The sequence below is a fragment of the Dasypus novemcinctus genome, chromosome 9 (genome assembly GCF_030445035.2).
Source record: "Dasypus novemcinctus isolate mDasNov1 chromosome 9, mDasNov1.1.hap2, whole genome shotgun sequence".
In the NCBI taxonomy this organism is placed as follows: Eukaryota; Metazoa; Chordata; class Mammalia; order Cingulata; family Dasypodidae; genus Dasypus; species Dasypus novemcinctus.
The window spans coordinates 104,746,817-104,761,801 of NC_080681.1; the positions used below are offsets into that span (position 1 = coordinate 104,746,817).

The following is a 14,985-nucleotide window of genomic DNA, read 5'->3' on the forward strand; positions in this document are numbered from 1 at the left end:
GAACAAGAGAATCATTTTGGCAATGAGGAAAAGGTATACAAATAGGGCTTTGAAAAGGAAGAACTATAAATCCTATGACAATAATTTCTATCAGAACCATAAGAATAAAGTAAAGTAGGTGAGGACCTTTTTCCATGATCTTGAGTGGAAGCTGTCTACCTTGTGATGCCATCTACTTCTTTCATGATCTTGAGAAAACTGTCCATTTCAGAAGTCATCTGTTTCTGGTTCCTTTTAGTTAATTTTAATTTTGTATCAGTTACAGTCTCACATAACTGCTCTGGAAATGGGCCCCATTTTGGCTTGGAGATATGAGTCCAAGTCTCTAGTCCCTATAATTTAATAAAAGTATGAGAAGTTAGCAAAACCTGATAAGGTCCTTTTCGGCAGCACTCAAGGCAAGTTTCTCTAAGATGTTTCTTCCAAAACATGAAGTTCCCAGTTTGCAGGTTTTAAGATAAATGGTTTGGTGGTGGTAGAGGATCTCTTGGTCTTGCTGAATATAACCTTGAAACTATTTCATCAATCTCTTACAATAATGATTGGAGAACGTCCTGTTTGTCTATGTTTGGGATACTCAGAGAAATCCTACTACCCAGAAGCATAGGATGCCAGTGACAATTTCGTATGGGATTAAGCAGTGTTCGACAGAAGGTATCGCTCTTATATCCATTAATGCCAGTGGCAGGATTCTAGACCAAGGTCAGTCTAGAGTCTTTGATAATTTTGTCAATTTTAACCTTGGTATATAGTTTATTCTTTCAGCCTCACCAGAGGACTAGAGATGATAAGGACAATGTAATGTAGGTGAGTGGGAATGACTTGGCAAAGTTCTCTAGTTATTTGTCCAGTGATTCATGACCAGAGTGCCATGATCACTAGAGAGCTTGAAGGGAACTCCCCAAGTGGGAAATATATTTTCTAACAAATTCTTAGTTACTATTGTTGCTTCTGTCTTCCAACAAGGGAATTCTTCAACCCATCCAGAGAACATACAAACTATTGTTAATACACAGCTGTATCTCATGGCTCTAAATGGTTGAATAAAATCTACTTGCCAGTGTTCAAATGGCCCCGTGGCAGGAATCTGACATTCCAGGTGCCACTTGAATAGTTTTTCTTGGGTTATGAGTGAGACAGTTATAGCATATATTTTAATTTTTTTCTGGCAACCTTGTGAAAATTTCCCCACCAATATTTGGCCATTAGTTATTTCATTATTTGGACTTTAGTATGGATTATTTCAAGGAGGTTTCTGGCTAGAGGCTCTTTTAAGGTTTATTTTTAAAAAATTTTAATCAATATTTTGAAATGTGTTCATAAACCATACAATCCATCAAAAGTGTATAATCGATGGCATTTGGTATAATCACAGAGTTGTGTGTTGTGTATTCATCACTTCGATCAATAAAGAGCATTTTCCTTACTCCAAAAAAAAAAAGAAGGAAAAAAAACAAAAATAAACAAACAAAAACCCCTACCCCTTAATTGTTACCTCTCAATCTCTCTATCCTTCTCCTTCCATATAGCTGCTAATCTACTTCTGTCCCTATAATTTATTTGTATTTATGTTTGCATAGACAAACTCTAACAATAGGTAGTACTTTTGGTGTCTAGTTTCTTTCACTTAACATATATCCTTTTTTTTTTTTTTTTTACCATTGATGGAAGGTTATTACTATAATATACCACTGCCCATAGTTTGCTTTGGTTGTATTTTTGTCCAAACATCACCCTGATATTAACATCTTGTAACATTAATGTACATCTGTTCTGTTTCAGAGAAAAACATTTTTGTATATGCACTGTTAACCATACTCATTTTTCACAAAAGAGTTCACTATGCTATGTAGTCCCATGTTTCATATTTTAGCTTCCCTTCTAGTGATATACACAACCTTCTTTTATGGATTCTGAAGCAACCAGGTGGCCATCTGGGCCTTCCCAAAATCTGTTGTTATGTTTATTTTATATCCCTGTTGTCAGCAATCCACTTTTTCCAGTTCAGAAGCTGACAATTGATATTTAGCCAATTCTTTTATGGTGGTTACGTTTTCTGCCAATTATTTTTGATCACTCTTTGAGGGACTTTATTCATGATACACTTTTACCGTTGGCTTAATTTGTTCAGCTCGTGTAACATAACGGGGAACTAATGCATTTCCCTTATATTCTCGCTCAGTTTTGTGAGTCTGGGCCTCTATTCTTATTTTAACAGTTGTCTCAGGTAATATTGCTTCTAAAAGTTCAGCTACTTGTTTATCATTTTTTATTGGGGTCCCTGATGAGATTAGAAAACCCCAATGCTTTCCCAACATTCCAAAATCATGAACTACTCCAAATGCTCTTTAGTTTTCCCTTTTGCAGTATGGCAGGCTCTGGGTAAGGCTCTGCTCAGCTTGCTGAGCTGAGGTGATGTCGGTAGTTGATTTACTTTCAAATTACTTCTGTAATAGTGGTTACTGCATAACTTGCCAGATATTTTCCTCTTTCTGTTTTAAGATAAGATCCATCTTCAAAAAAAAAAAATTAAGTGGGTTAGTTAAGGGGTTTCTTAAAAATTTTGCCATGGGGAAAATAATTGTGACACTACCATTCACAATCATGGGTTTCTCCTTCTTCAGGTAAGAGTAACATTGTAGGGTTTAAAAAATTACAGTGGTAGATATGGATAATTGAAGGGGAAAGCAATATTATTTCACAGAAAGCCAGTCTGCTAACTCTCATATGCTGAGGTTTTCCTGAAATTAATAATGAATGAAGAGCATGTGGCATTTCTAATTTTAAGGGGGATTCTTGGATTAGGTCAGAAGGTGCTTAAACCAAATTGGCTGTGGAAGCTACTGTCCTAAAACAAGCCATGAATGCTCTTGCTACTGAATCTAACTGAGTACTTCAATAAGCTATGAGTCTCTGTTGACATCCATGTTTTTGAGTGCTAGATCCTGATTTTCATGCACAGACAGTGAAAAAGATAGATTGTAGTTAGGTAACCATATTGGATCTTGTATTAAGATTTCCTTTAATTGTTATTGTTAATAAACAACCAATTCATGTTATACTTCCTATAGTAATGGCTCAGAGGTTTAATTTTTAGTTCATTTGTAAAGAGGAGCAACTAATTGAGAGAAATTTGGTACCCACTGGCGGCAGTAGCTAGCAAATACCCAAATCGTCTTAGTTGACTTTGTTACAGATTGGGGAAAATGTTGGATTGCTTTGAGGAAGCTTAGGGGATAATGACAATCTTTCAGGAGTTAATTTGTAACCTAAATAAAGGACCTTTTGCTTAACAAGTAGTAATTTGTCTTTGGATTCTTTCTGTACCTTTAGTGCAAGTTGGCTACGTAAATATAGGGAATCCTATTGACAAGCAATTTTGGATTCTGAGCAAAGCAATAGGTCATCAACATATTGGAGTAGTGTAGATCTATTAGAGAACTCTAAACCTTAAATCTTGTTGAAGTTGCACTAAATAGGAAGTGACTTCACAGTGTCCATTTTGGCCCTTCCAGGTGAAGGCAAACGAATGCTGACTATCTGAATAGACAGGTGTGCTATAAAAGAAACAAAGAACAAAGAACAGTAACTATACCAGCTAGTATTTGTTGGGATCTGAGCTAATAATATTTTGGGGTTAGGAACTATAGGATATTGGGGAATGACTACTTTGTTAATTCTTCTGAGATCTTATATAAAGCAAGAATCTAGAGGGCTTTTTGACAGGTAGTATAGGGGTGTTTAATGATCTTGTATAAGAAACAGAGACACATTTATCAATTCATCAACAATTGCAGTCAGTCCGTCTATTGCTTCTGGCTTAAATTGATATTTGAAAAATTTAGTTAAAGGCTTGGAAGTATCTATTTTTATTTTTATAGGGTAAGCACATTTTTTTTAATCCCCCCCCTTGTAGCTTTTTTTTGCTTGCTGTCTGTTCTCTGTGTGTTCTCTGTCCATTTGCTGTGTGTTCTTCTGTGTCTGTATTTATTTATTCATTCTCCCCCCCTTGCAGCTTGCTTCTTGTCTGCTCTCTGTGTCCATTCGCTGTGAGCTCCTCTGTGTTTTTGCTTGTCTCCCTTTTTGCTGCATCACCTCACTGAATCAGCTCTCCATGGCACTTGTGGGCCGGCGGCACTCCCCGGCGCCCAGGCCGGTCGCTCTCCTCAGTGGGCGGGCAAACCTTCAGAAGGAGTTCCTGGGATGTGAAACCAGGACCTCCCATATGGTAAATGGGAGCCCAACTGACCGAGCCACAGTCACTTCCCAGAGTATGTACTTTTTAAAAAAGAAAGAACACATTTTATTATAACTCCTTATGAAGTTAAAAAAAAAAAGAGGCATCTATTTCTTAACACAGAAGCATAAAACAAAGGGGGTCATTCTGTTAAAATCAATGCATATAAATCATTTTAAAATGTAAGATAACAACTGGGATCCTTAGGCATTATGCTAGCTTTGAGTAGTGCAGCCAAAGGGGTAGTCTTCCTATAGTTGTATCTCCAGGGATTTATATCTGCTTCCAAATTCTCAGGTGGAAAAAGACGTGCCAGTGATTTTCAAAGAAGTGCAACAATACATAAAGGTAGTTGCAATTAAATATTGATTATTTCTCCAATGCATAAATTTGCTATTCCTGGTCTTTTTGACAGACCACCCTGTACATGTGCATCATTTACTTTGATTGTCTTTATAAGAGCAGGGCACACAGGCCCAAGGTATTGAAGTTTCAAGATCTGAGAACTTTGATATAAAGATGACTTCAGATGTAAAAAGATATTCCCTGGGGAAAGCCTTTGTCCTGATGTTACAATCATTGGGATGGTTTCGAAACTCATACAATCCTTATGTGCTGAGGTTACAGGACAATTGTTTCCAGAAACACTTCATCAGGGGGCATAGGTAGATCATTTTCCAAATGCAGTTGATTTACCCCTGGCCAGGAACTGAGAGGGGCTGCACCCTATATACACTGGCTGTTATCCAAAACAAGTCCATAGCAGAGGAAAAAGGAGATGGGGTCAGCACTTGTGATGTGTACTGATCGGTGGTATTTTCTACCCAGAAGGTAAATACAAATGGGCTTGTGTCATGCATAAAGGTCCAAGGTGATTTGGAATTACTAACTTTATTCTCTCTGCTATAAAATCCAATTTACTTTTCAATTCTGTGAGAAGATCTCTTCCCCAAAGCATTTGCTGGAGAAGTCTCACAAAGCACAAAGATATGTTCATCACCTAGTGGCCCTATATTATGCTAAGAGGTTTGTATAAGCTAACCTTTTGGATTTGATTGTTTAAACCTACCACTGATACTGTTCCATTACTCTGAAGAAGAGGATGTAAAGCTGTGGTTCGAGTTATTGTTGACATGGTGGCTCTGGTGTCAATCGGGAAATAATAGGGCTTTCCATTTACAGGGTGGTTCCCTTGTGAGTTTAACAAGCAAAGGAGAAGCCTGTCAACTCTCTCCCCAGAGTCCTATCAGCAGGCTGGCTTGGGCTGCATCCTTTGTGTTAGTAAGGGATAAGGGATATTCTCTTTTCCAATGTCCTTTGTGTTTACAATAGTGACAGGTATTTTCATCTAATAAGGGCCTGTTTTGTTCAGAATGGGTTTTGCCATGTAATGGCTGAAATTGCTGAAGTTTTAGAGCCATCAGATTTTTAGCACAGTTTATGTTCTAATAGTTTTTCACTCAAAATGTTCAGCCAAGTGTTGAAGTTCTGAGATAGGAGTAATTTCCCATTCTAGTATATGTTTTTAACCAGATCACTTAGTTCAGATTTTAAACCATTAACAAAATGAATAGAAAGTACTTTTCCCGTGTCTTCATTTATTTTGAGTGCTGAATGTCGCCTTCGAAGACATTTTCTAATCTTTCCTGGTAGTCTCCTACTGTTTCATCCCTTTTTTGTCTGCAAGATTGTATTATTGTCTGATCTATTTTATTGGAAAGACCTTGGGAATTTATTCTAATAAGGGCTATCCAACTTTTCAAGATTTCTTAATTCCATCCTTAGTAGCATGTTGAGTCAGGACCCTTTAAATCCTCATGAGGACGTCTCAATAATGAGTTCCATCTACTTTTTATGTTCTGATGGACTCACTAACATGTGAACTAGTTGATAAAAGTCTGGGAGCCCTGGGTCTTATGCTCCAATTAGAATTTTAAATTTTTTTTTTAAAAATTTAATCTGGTCTTTTTTTTTTTGGAATCTTGGAAATTCTTCAAGTAGCAGTTTGATATTATCGATGAATTCCAAAAAGAAATATTGGATTATGTTTGTAAACTGTTCTTTTCCTCTGGGAATATTAGATTATATTGGATTCAGAGGTTTACCTGATTAAGTAATTATGTGACAGTAGGGCATTGAGCCCTCACCCCTTGGTGGGTGGGAATTCACAGATGAAAGGCATGGCAAAGAACAGAGTTGGAGGGTTTTTGATGTAGGAGTTTGATGCTGAAGCCTTAAGCTAGAGCCCTGGGAAGTAAGCTCACAGAGGAAACAGAAGCAGGCCCTAGAAAGAGAGGAAACCTGAGCCCAGGAAAAAGAAGCCCGAGGAAGGGAGGAACCCAGGAAGCCTGAACCCTTGCAGATGTCGGCAGTCATCTTGCTCCAACACGTGGAAATAGACTTTGGTAAAGGAAGTAATTTTTGCTTCATGGCCTGGTATCTGTAAGCTCCTACCCCAAATAAATACCCTTTATAAAAACCAACAAATTTCTGGTATTTTGCATCAGCACCCTTTTGGCTGACTAATATAGAATTTGGTACCAAGAGTGGGGAAGTGCTTTTGCAATTACTGAAATGCTGGACCAGTTTTATAAATAGGTAAGCGTTATTTTTTGGAGGAGTTGTGAGATGCTTGATGGAAAAGACCTAAATTGCTTTGCAGAGACTGTCGGTGGCAATATGGAGCCTAAAGTTATTTGTTATAAGGCCTTAGAAGGAAATAATTGTGAGATGGATGCTGAAGAGACTTTTTATGGTGCCTTAGAAATATATGATGAAACTATTATTGGAAACTAGAAGAAAGGTGATCCATGTTTTAAAGCTACAGAGAACTTAGCAAGATTAACTCCTGGTGTTTTTTGGATAGTAGAATTTGAAAATGGAGAGCCTGGGCATTTAGCTGAAGAAATTACCAAAGTAAACCTGGAGAATGCAGCTTGGCTTCTGCTTGCAGCTTATAGTAAAATGCTAGAAGAGAGAGAAATGCTAGGACTGAACTGTCGGGCACAAAGAAAACAGAAACTGATTCTGGAAATTTCAAGCCTCTGAAAATCAAGCTCCCAGATGAGAGTGCCCCATTGGAGGACTTAACTACACTTGGAACTGGTTAACTCCTAGATGGAGTTATCTAGGAAAGACTTGTGGAAAGTCTTACTGTGATGACTTGGACCCCTGCTTCCTGCATGCTAAACCAGTAAGGTTTTTGAGAGAGCTGTATGAACAAAACCACTGTCAGTCTGGCATAAAAAGAACATGGAAAGGAGAAATTGAAGGAGAAACAGCTTTAAGAGGAAAACTGTGGAAGCTGAGAACTGGAATTAAGACATCACCTTGGGCCAAGAGAGGAACCCCACCCATGTGTACAGAGAGGGTGAGTTTGTCCCAGCAGTTGAAGAGGGTGGATGTTCTTGTCCGATGTTCTGGAAGAGTTTTGCTGCCCCAGGGTACAGAGAGGGTGGAGCACCTTCTCCAATGATTGGGGCAGTTAAGGTTAGGGAAGGCCAGGTGGTCAACTCTTTGCTCTGAAAGGGTTGAACCTGTATGAAAAAGGTTAGGGGAAATGTCTTCACATCACTGTACTAGGGGAGTTAAGACTCTAACCCAAAGAGTGAGTAAGGTGTGGCAATCACCCCAACACACTTGTAGGAAGAGGTCTGGAGCTTGGTTGACACCCAGATGCTTCATAAGGATGGAACCTTATGGCCACTGGGCAAGCCTGTGGAAAGGTTGGGTCCCCATAGGGCCCCAAGGAGAAGAAACCATCTTCTTAAGAATGACTCCCAGGCTTTGAAATCGAACAGAGGATTCCCTGCAGTTCTACTGAACTGTAGAGAAACCGTGACTCATGTTTCCCTCCCAATTTCTCCTTATTGTAATGAAAATATTTATCCTTTGTTTGTTCATTGTGTATTGGCAGTAGATGAATTGTTTTCTAAGTTTCAGAGGTCTATAGCAGACAGGACTTTGCCCCAAGACTCCTCCCTTTGTTTTTCAAAAGGATGGAGGAAGAATGCTCATCGAGCACTCTTTTGGCATTAACCTGCTGGAGGAAGTAGAGGCCTCATTCCCTATGTTGTTTGTGGCTCTGTTTTTCTGGGGAGGGGAATTTGGGGTAGGATTCGTGCAGAGTGAACCCTTATTTGCGCAGAGTGAACCCCTATGCTAATGAGGCATGCTTCTCAAGGAGCTCGAAAATGGCCTTTAATTGTTTTGACCCTCCTTTGCAGTGCTTTGCCTCGCACCCAGCGGTACCAATCAAAGCATAGTTTTGAGTTATATGCTGTTCCCATAGGAGGGGGCTCTTCACCCGTGAGGGTGGGCAGCAGTTAGTTAGTTTAGAGATATACCTTGATCAGCGAGGTGAAGCCGGTGATAGTGCACTTGAATAGGCCTGCTAAGAGCGGAATCAATTTGGTCTTTTACTAGTTGTATAATTCTTTTTATGGCCCAAGGTGCAAAGGATATTACAAGGAGTATGGTTATTAAGGGACCTAATATGGGGAGAATGTAAGGAAGGATTCCGTTGAATCCCCAGGAGGCACCTCCTTGGGCTTCTCGTTCATGTTTGCGGTTTGCAATTCCTTCCCTAAGTTTGGACATGGAATCTTTGACTAAGCCAGAATGGTCAGCGTAAAAGCAACATTCCTCACCTAGTGCGGCACAAAGTCCTCCTTGCTTAAGGAAAAGTAGATCTAGGCCTCTCCTGTTTTGGAGAACAACTTCTGATAAGGATGTAAGGGATTTTTCGAGATGGGCGATGGAGTTTTCAATGCGTGCTAAATCTTCATCTATAGCAGCTCTCAGGTGGGACAAACCTTGCTTTTGGAGAATGACAGCGGTGGTTCCAGTACCTAGGCCAGCAATACCTAAAAGAGAGGCAATAGTGACAGCCATAACAAGTTCTCTTTTGTTCCTTGATATGGTTGCAGGTTGTGCGTCCCAGTATTGATAAAGGTCTTCTCCTCTACGGAAGGCGATGCAGGGCAGCACAGCTACTAAGAGGCACACTTCTTTAGTCTCGTTGAGGGCTTTTGCTGATACACAAGGAGTAAGCCCTGTGGAAGAGCATAGCCATTTTACCCCTGTTGGGGGAATGTAGAATTTACCTGTTGGTGGAGAGGATGACTGTGCACAGACCTTCTTAAAGGAGGAGGGGATAGTACCAATGCAATGTCCGGAGTGAATAACAGATTGCATGGTGAGGCCGATTTTTGTTGTATTCCAACAGCATTGGGGAGGATTATCCTCGTTTGAAGTATTAAATGAGGTATTAAGGGCGACAGCGTCATAAAAAGGGGGGTTGGCAGAAAAACATAACCAACTACTACGGGTAAAGTTGGGCTGGGAGGAGTTTAGGGAGAGAAAGGCAGCTTGGAGCACTGACCAGAATGGGTTATAAGTTGGTTTAGGCTCCATGGAAGTTTTTGAAGGCAACAGTGTTAGGCTGGTAGCAAAGGAAGAATGGGTTGAAATGATTTGATTGGTGGGTTTGTGAGGAAGGGTAATTGCGATTTGAGGGGATGGGGGTGAAGTTTGGCGAGAAGGGGGAGCGAGCACTACATTTGGCCCAATGGCGATTGATGGTTGCCGTACTGCTTCCTTTTTTATCATGATAAGACTCCCTGGGTTAGTTCCTGATACATAAGAGCCTGATACCCCAGGTTCGACTGATTGTCCAAGCGAGGTTATTGGGGAGCTGTACAGTGATATTTAATCCTATGCAGGTCCCTGGGGTAGTGCGGCCGAGCCCATCAGTGGAAGAAGGTTTGCAGTGAGGGGGAGTTCGTGTTAGGGTAAGATATTGATCGGTGATACTAGGTTTCCAATCAGTGGCTAATGTTTCACACCCCCAGTATGCACAATAGTATTGATTGGGGGCGTTGCAATAAGTTTTTCCAGGATTTGAGGCTGGGCACATGTAGACCTGGCTGAGGTTAAGATTTTGGCGTATGCCAGCACGGCCTCCTCTACGGGAACTACTGGAGCTGCTATTGGCATTGGGGAAAGTACCAGGGAGAAACAGGGTAGTGACATTAAAGATAAAGGAAGGTGCCCCGGGGTAATGGTGGAATTTACAATTTTTGAATCTTCCCATCGTATTAGGGACCAATTCCAAGGCTGGTGGGGGTTAGTTTCGAGGGAAGTGGTGCTTAGGTTATTGAGTACACTTGGCAGGATAAAATGTAGGGCGGCAGCCTTAAACGGCAGTGGGCTTAATAAGGCCATGTTACCAAGGGCTGTAGGTGTTTAAGGAAGGCAAGCTAGCAGGGTGAAGCACCCTACAATGCACAAATACGTTACGGCAAGAAGGGTTTTTTCTAGTAGGTTCCAATCTTTTGGGGCAACGGTTGCTAATCCGGCTGCGAACAGCAATGCCAGAAAGCCAATTGGCAGGAGCCAATAGTTATTGTGGCAGTAATTCATGTGGCTTTAGTGATGGAGCAAACCTGTACGCTGAGCTTCTTTAAGTTGCAGGCTGTATGTGGATTCTCTGCGCGGAACTTGAAATCCAATGAGGTTTCTCTGCGCAGGTTACAGCAAGGTTGGCGGTTTTTTGTTGGCGACGTGCTGGAAGAGAAAAAAAAAATTTCTTTCCTCAGGGAGAGGTTTGTTCCCTGGAAAGGTTGTTGTTAAAGGAGAGAGGGTTTTTTTCCCGATAGTGGAGGATTAACATGTTTTATTAATCTTTCTGGCATCCAGCGAGGGCCTTCTTTTTCTTGGTCGTATATGCAAGCAGAGCCTCGCCCCCAGATGATAACGGGGTCGGGCCCATTCCATTTCAATGTTGAGGGGTCGCACCACATAACGGTGGCTTGTTGTGTTTGTGTTTTGGGATGCCAGTGCCTATCGGCTGCAGAGTGCCCTTCTTGATCCAGAGTTAGGAAGTTGAGGACAAAGAGAGCATGATGTAAAAGATCTCGGGGGCGTTGTTTTGTGAGATCGAGAGTGCTATCAGCTAGACAGCACAAGGCATTTTTTAGGGTGTGATGTGCTCGTTCTACTATTCCTTGGCCCTGGGGGCTGTATGGTATTCCTGTATTATGTACGATTTGTAATTTTTGACAGAAGGTTTGAAAATTTTTTCCAGTTTATCCAGGTCCATTGTCTGTTTTAATGAGCTTAGGCTGGCCTAGAATAGTGAAACAATGTAGTAAATGAGAGATAACATGTTTTGAAGCTTCTCCTGATTGTAAGCTAGCTAAAATAAATCCGCTGTATGTGTCAACACAAACATGAATATATTTGAGTTGCCCAAAACTGGCAAAATGGGTCATATCCATTTGCCAGATTTCATTTGGGATAAGTTCTCTTGGGTTGACTCCTAGGTGAGGGACTGGCAATTGGGTTACACAATTTTTGCAGGTTTTAACAATTTCCCTTGCTTGTTCTCTAGTAATATTGAATTTTAGTTGGAGAGTGTTTGCATTTAGGTGATGTTGTGCATGAGCTTGGGAAGCTAAGGTAAAAGAGTTGCAAAGATTGGGACATATTAGCTGAGTGGCAGCGTCTGCTAATGCATTGCCTTCTGCAAGAGGGCCTGGTAGACTTTGGTGGGCACGGAGATGCCCTACGAAGAAGGGGTGTTGTTGTTTGAGAATTAGTTTTTGCAGCTGTGAGAATAAGGGGACTGCAGTGGAGGAGGCTTGATAAATGGAGTGGTTTCTAATAGCAGTATAGACTGGGCTATATATGCACTATCAGTGTATAAATTAAAAGGTTGGTTTTGAAAGCGGGAAAAATCTTGCAGGACTGCATAGAGCTCGACAAGTTGGGCTGAAGTATAGGGAGAACGCATGGAAAAGACTTGACCCTGGCTGACGTCAGCTGCAGTCCCATTAGCTGATCCATCAGTAAAGACTAAGGTGGCCGAGTCTATGGGTTTTGTTTTAGTGACTTTAGGGAAGGTGGATTGATGGATTTTGGTGAACTGAATTAATGGATCACCAGGGTAGTGGTTATCAATATTGCCTGGAAACGAAAAGCATGCGATAGCCCATTCGTCATTGGTTTGGGAGAGCCAATGGATTTGATCCTGAGTGTACGGAAAGATAAGGGAATCGGGATCTTTTCCAAACAATTGGCAACTAGTTTGCTGGTCTTTTATTATGAGGGCAGCTATAAGAGAAATGTATGATGAGAGCACCTTTGATGGAGTAGCGGAGAGGTGAACCCAGAGCAATGGGTGACCTTGTCCATTTTGCTGTTTTATGTTTGATTGCCAGAAAACTCCTGTAGGTGTATGAACTGTAGGTAGAATTATAAAGATTAAGGGTTGGTGGTAATTTATTTGATAACAGGTTTGACTTTGGATAGCTTGATTTATTAAGATAAGCGCTTGCATTGCCTCTGGAGTTACGCTTCGGGGAGAGGAGGGGTTTGCGTCACCTTTTAAGATATTATAGAGTGACAGAAGGGTTTCAGTGGGTAGTTTTAGGTAGGGGCGGAGCCATTGAATGTCTCCTAGAAGTTTTTGGAAATCATTTAGAGTTAATAGATGGGAGGTTCGCAGCTGAACGCGGAGTGTTAAAACTTGTTGACGCCAAAGCTCAAAACCCAAATAGGAAAAGGGGTTTGAAGTTTGCACCTTATCAGGGGCTATTTGAAGATCTCTTGCAGTTAAGTTTTTTAGAAGGTCTTGAAAACAAAGGTGTAGGTTGGACAAGTTTTGACCTGCTAACAGGATATCATCCATATAATGAAGGATATAGATTTGTGGCCATAGTTGCCGGATGGGGTTAATAGTGTCGGCAACAAATTTTTGACATAAAGTTGGACTATTGGCCATGCCTTGTGGTAAGACTTTCCACTGAAATCGGGGCATAGGGCCTTGGAAGTTAATTTGAGGAACACTAAAGGTGAAATGTTGCCTGTCTTTCGGGTGAAGCGGTATGGAAAAAAAAACAATCCTTTAAGTCTATAACTATTTTGTGAAAATCAATAGGAATAGCAACTGGTGAAGGGAGACCGGGTTGCAGTGCCCCCATGGGCACCATTGCTTTGTTTACAGCTCGTAAGTCTTGTAATAGTCTCCATTTACCTGTTCTCTTTTTTATGACAAAAATGGGGGTGTTCCAAGGGGACTGAGTGGGTTCAATATGTCTGGCGTTAAGTTGTTCCTATACTAACTCTATAGCCGCTAGGGTTTTTTCCTGAGTTAGGGGCCATTGATCAACCCATACTGGCTCCATGGATTTCCAGGAGATTTTTTCAGCATGGGGTACAGGGATGTCAATGGCCATCAGGTTAAATTTTGAGAGAGCCCAAGTCCTGTTTTAGTTGTATTAGGTGTTATAGAGATGGGCTGCTTTATCCCTTGATTAGTTTTGCCCAGGCCTTTGCCAGGGAGAAAGTTCATTTTGAGCATTTGAGCAGTTAACTACATTGCTGGGGCTGCACATAAAAATTTTCATTTGAGTTAGAATATCTCTGCCCCAGAGATTAACAGGAAATGGGGGATAATATATGGTATAACTGTACCAGTGTTTCCTTCCTCATCTTCCCATTTTAGGGTTTGTGAACTTTGTAGAGGATTTGTGGCTTCACCTATTCCTTTTAAGTGGGTGGCAGCAGCTGTGAGGGGCCAGGATTTTGGCCAGTGGTTTGAGGATATAACTGTGGAATCGGCTCCTGTGTCTAAGATTCCCTCAAATAGCTTGCCATTAAGTTTTAGTTTTAAGGTGGGCTGTTTATGGGATATTGGTTGTGCCCAAAAAACATCGGAAGATCCAGGGCCTTCTGTGGGGCACTGGAGCTTTTTAAAGTTTGAGTTGACATGTCGAATGGGGAATATTATAAGTTGTGCTATTCGAGTGCCAGAAGGAATATGAATAATATTGTTTGAGGTGGTTGCAATTATTTGTATTTCACCCTTAAAGTCATTATCTAGTACACCTGGGATAATCTGGATTCCGCGCAGGGTGACACTAGCTCTTCCTAAAATGAGACCAAAGGTATTTGGGGGCAGAGGTCCATAGATCCCTGTAGGTATGAGGAGAGGGCTGGTTTCTGGGGTTAATATTGACTCGGAGGCGGTACAGAGGTCCATTCCTGCGCTCCCTGCTGTGGCTCTCCATAGGTTTGAGATGCGGCAGCCTGGTTTATGGTTGGGAGCGCAGGGACTGCGACTGGGGAAGGTCGAACAAACCGTATTGCACCTGGGTTTGTTCTGGTCGGGGCCTGGGGCTGGCCCCATTGCAAGTTTCCCTGGGGCTTAGGCCTAAGGGGTTGGCCATTGATATCTATGCAGGAGTGACACTCGGATGCCCAATGAAACCCTTTTTTACAATGGGGGCAAATAGAGGGTGGCAATGAGGGTTTCTTAGAGATGAATGAGGAGGAATTGACTCTTGGTACAGGGCAATTTTTTGAAAAATGGCCAGGTTGTTTACAGTTATAGCATGTAGGAGGCTTAGTTTGTGCTGCAAAGTTTTGGAGGGTGGCACCAATGGCTATTCCCAGAGTTTGAGTGGGCCCGATGCCAGAACAAAGTTTTATGTAGTTATTAAGATCGGTATTGCGAAAAGGGCGAATTGCAGCTTGGCAGGCAGCGTTGGCATTTTCAAAAGCCAGATGTTTAATGAAATCACTATCACTCTCGCTGGCCCCAAATAAACACTCAGCCATATTTTGTAGGCGGCTGAGGAAATCGGTATATGGTTCATCGGGTCCTTGCCTTAATTTAGCGAGAGAGGCAGTGGCAGCACCCTTTTGTGGAAGTTTTTTCCATGCTCTAAGTGCGGCTGTTTGTA

General features: G+C 41.4%; 1 long non-coding RNA gene across 2 annotated transcripts in view; it reads right to left on the bottom strand.

Annotated features, from left to right (window-relative positions):
- Nucleotides 1–1,427: 1,427 nt before the first annotated feature.
- LOC139439696 (uncharacterized) overlaps nucleotides 1,428–14,985 on the bottom strand; it is a 67,070-nt gene continuing 53,512 nt past the window's right edge. For both annotated transcript variants that reach the window (XR_011649711.1, XR_011649712.1), the window contains exons 3-4: nucleotides 8,887–10,804; nucleotides 1,428–4,278 (exon numbers count right to left, since the gene is read on the bottom strand). This is a non-coding gene — a long non-coding RNA (uncharacterized lncRNA). The remainder of the gene's footprint in view (nucleotides 4,279–8,886; nucleotides 10,805–14,985) is intronic.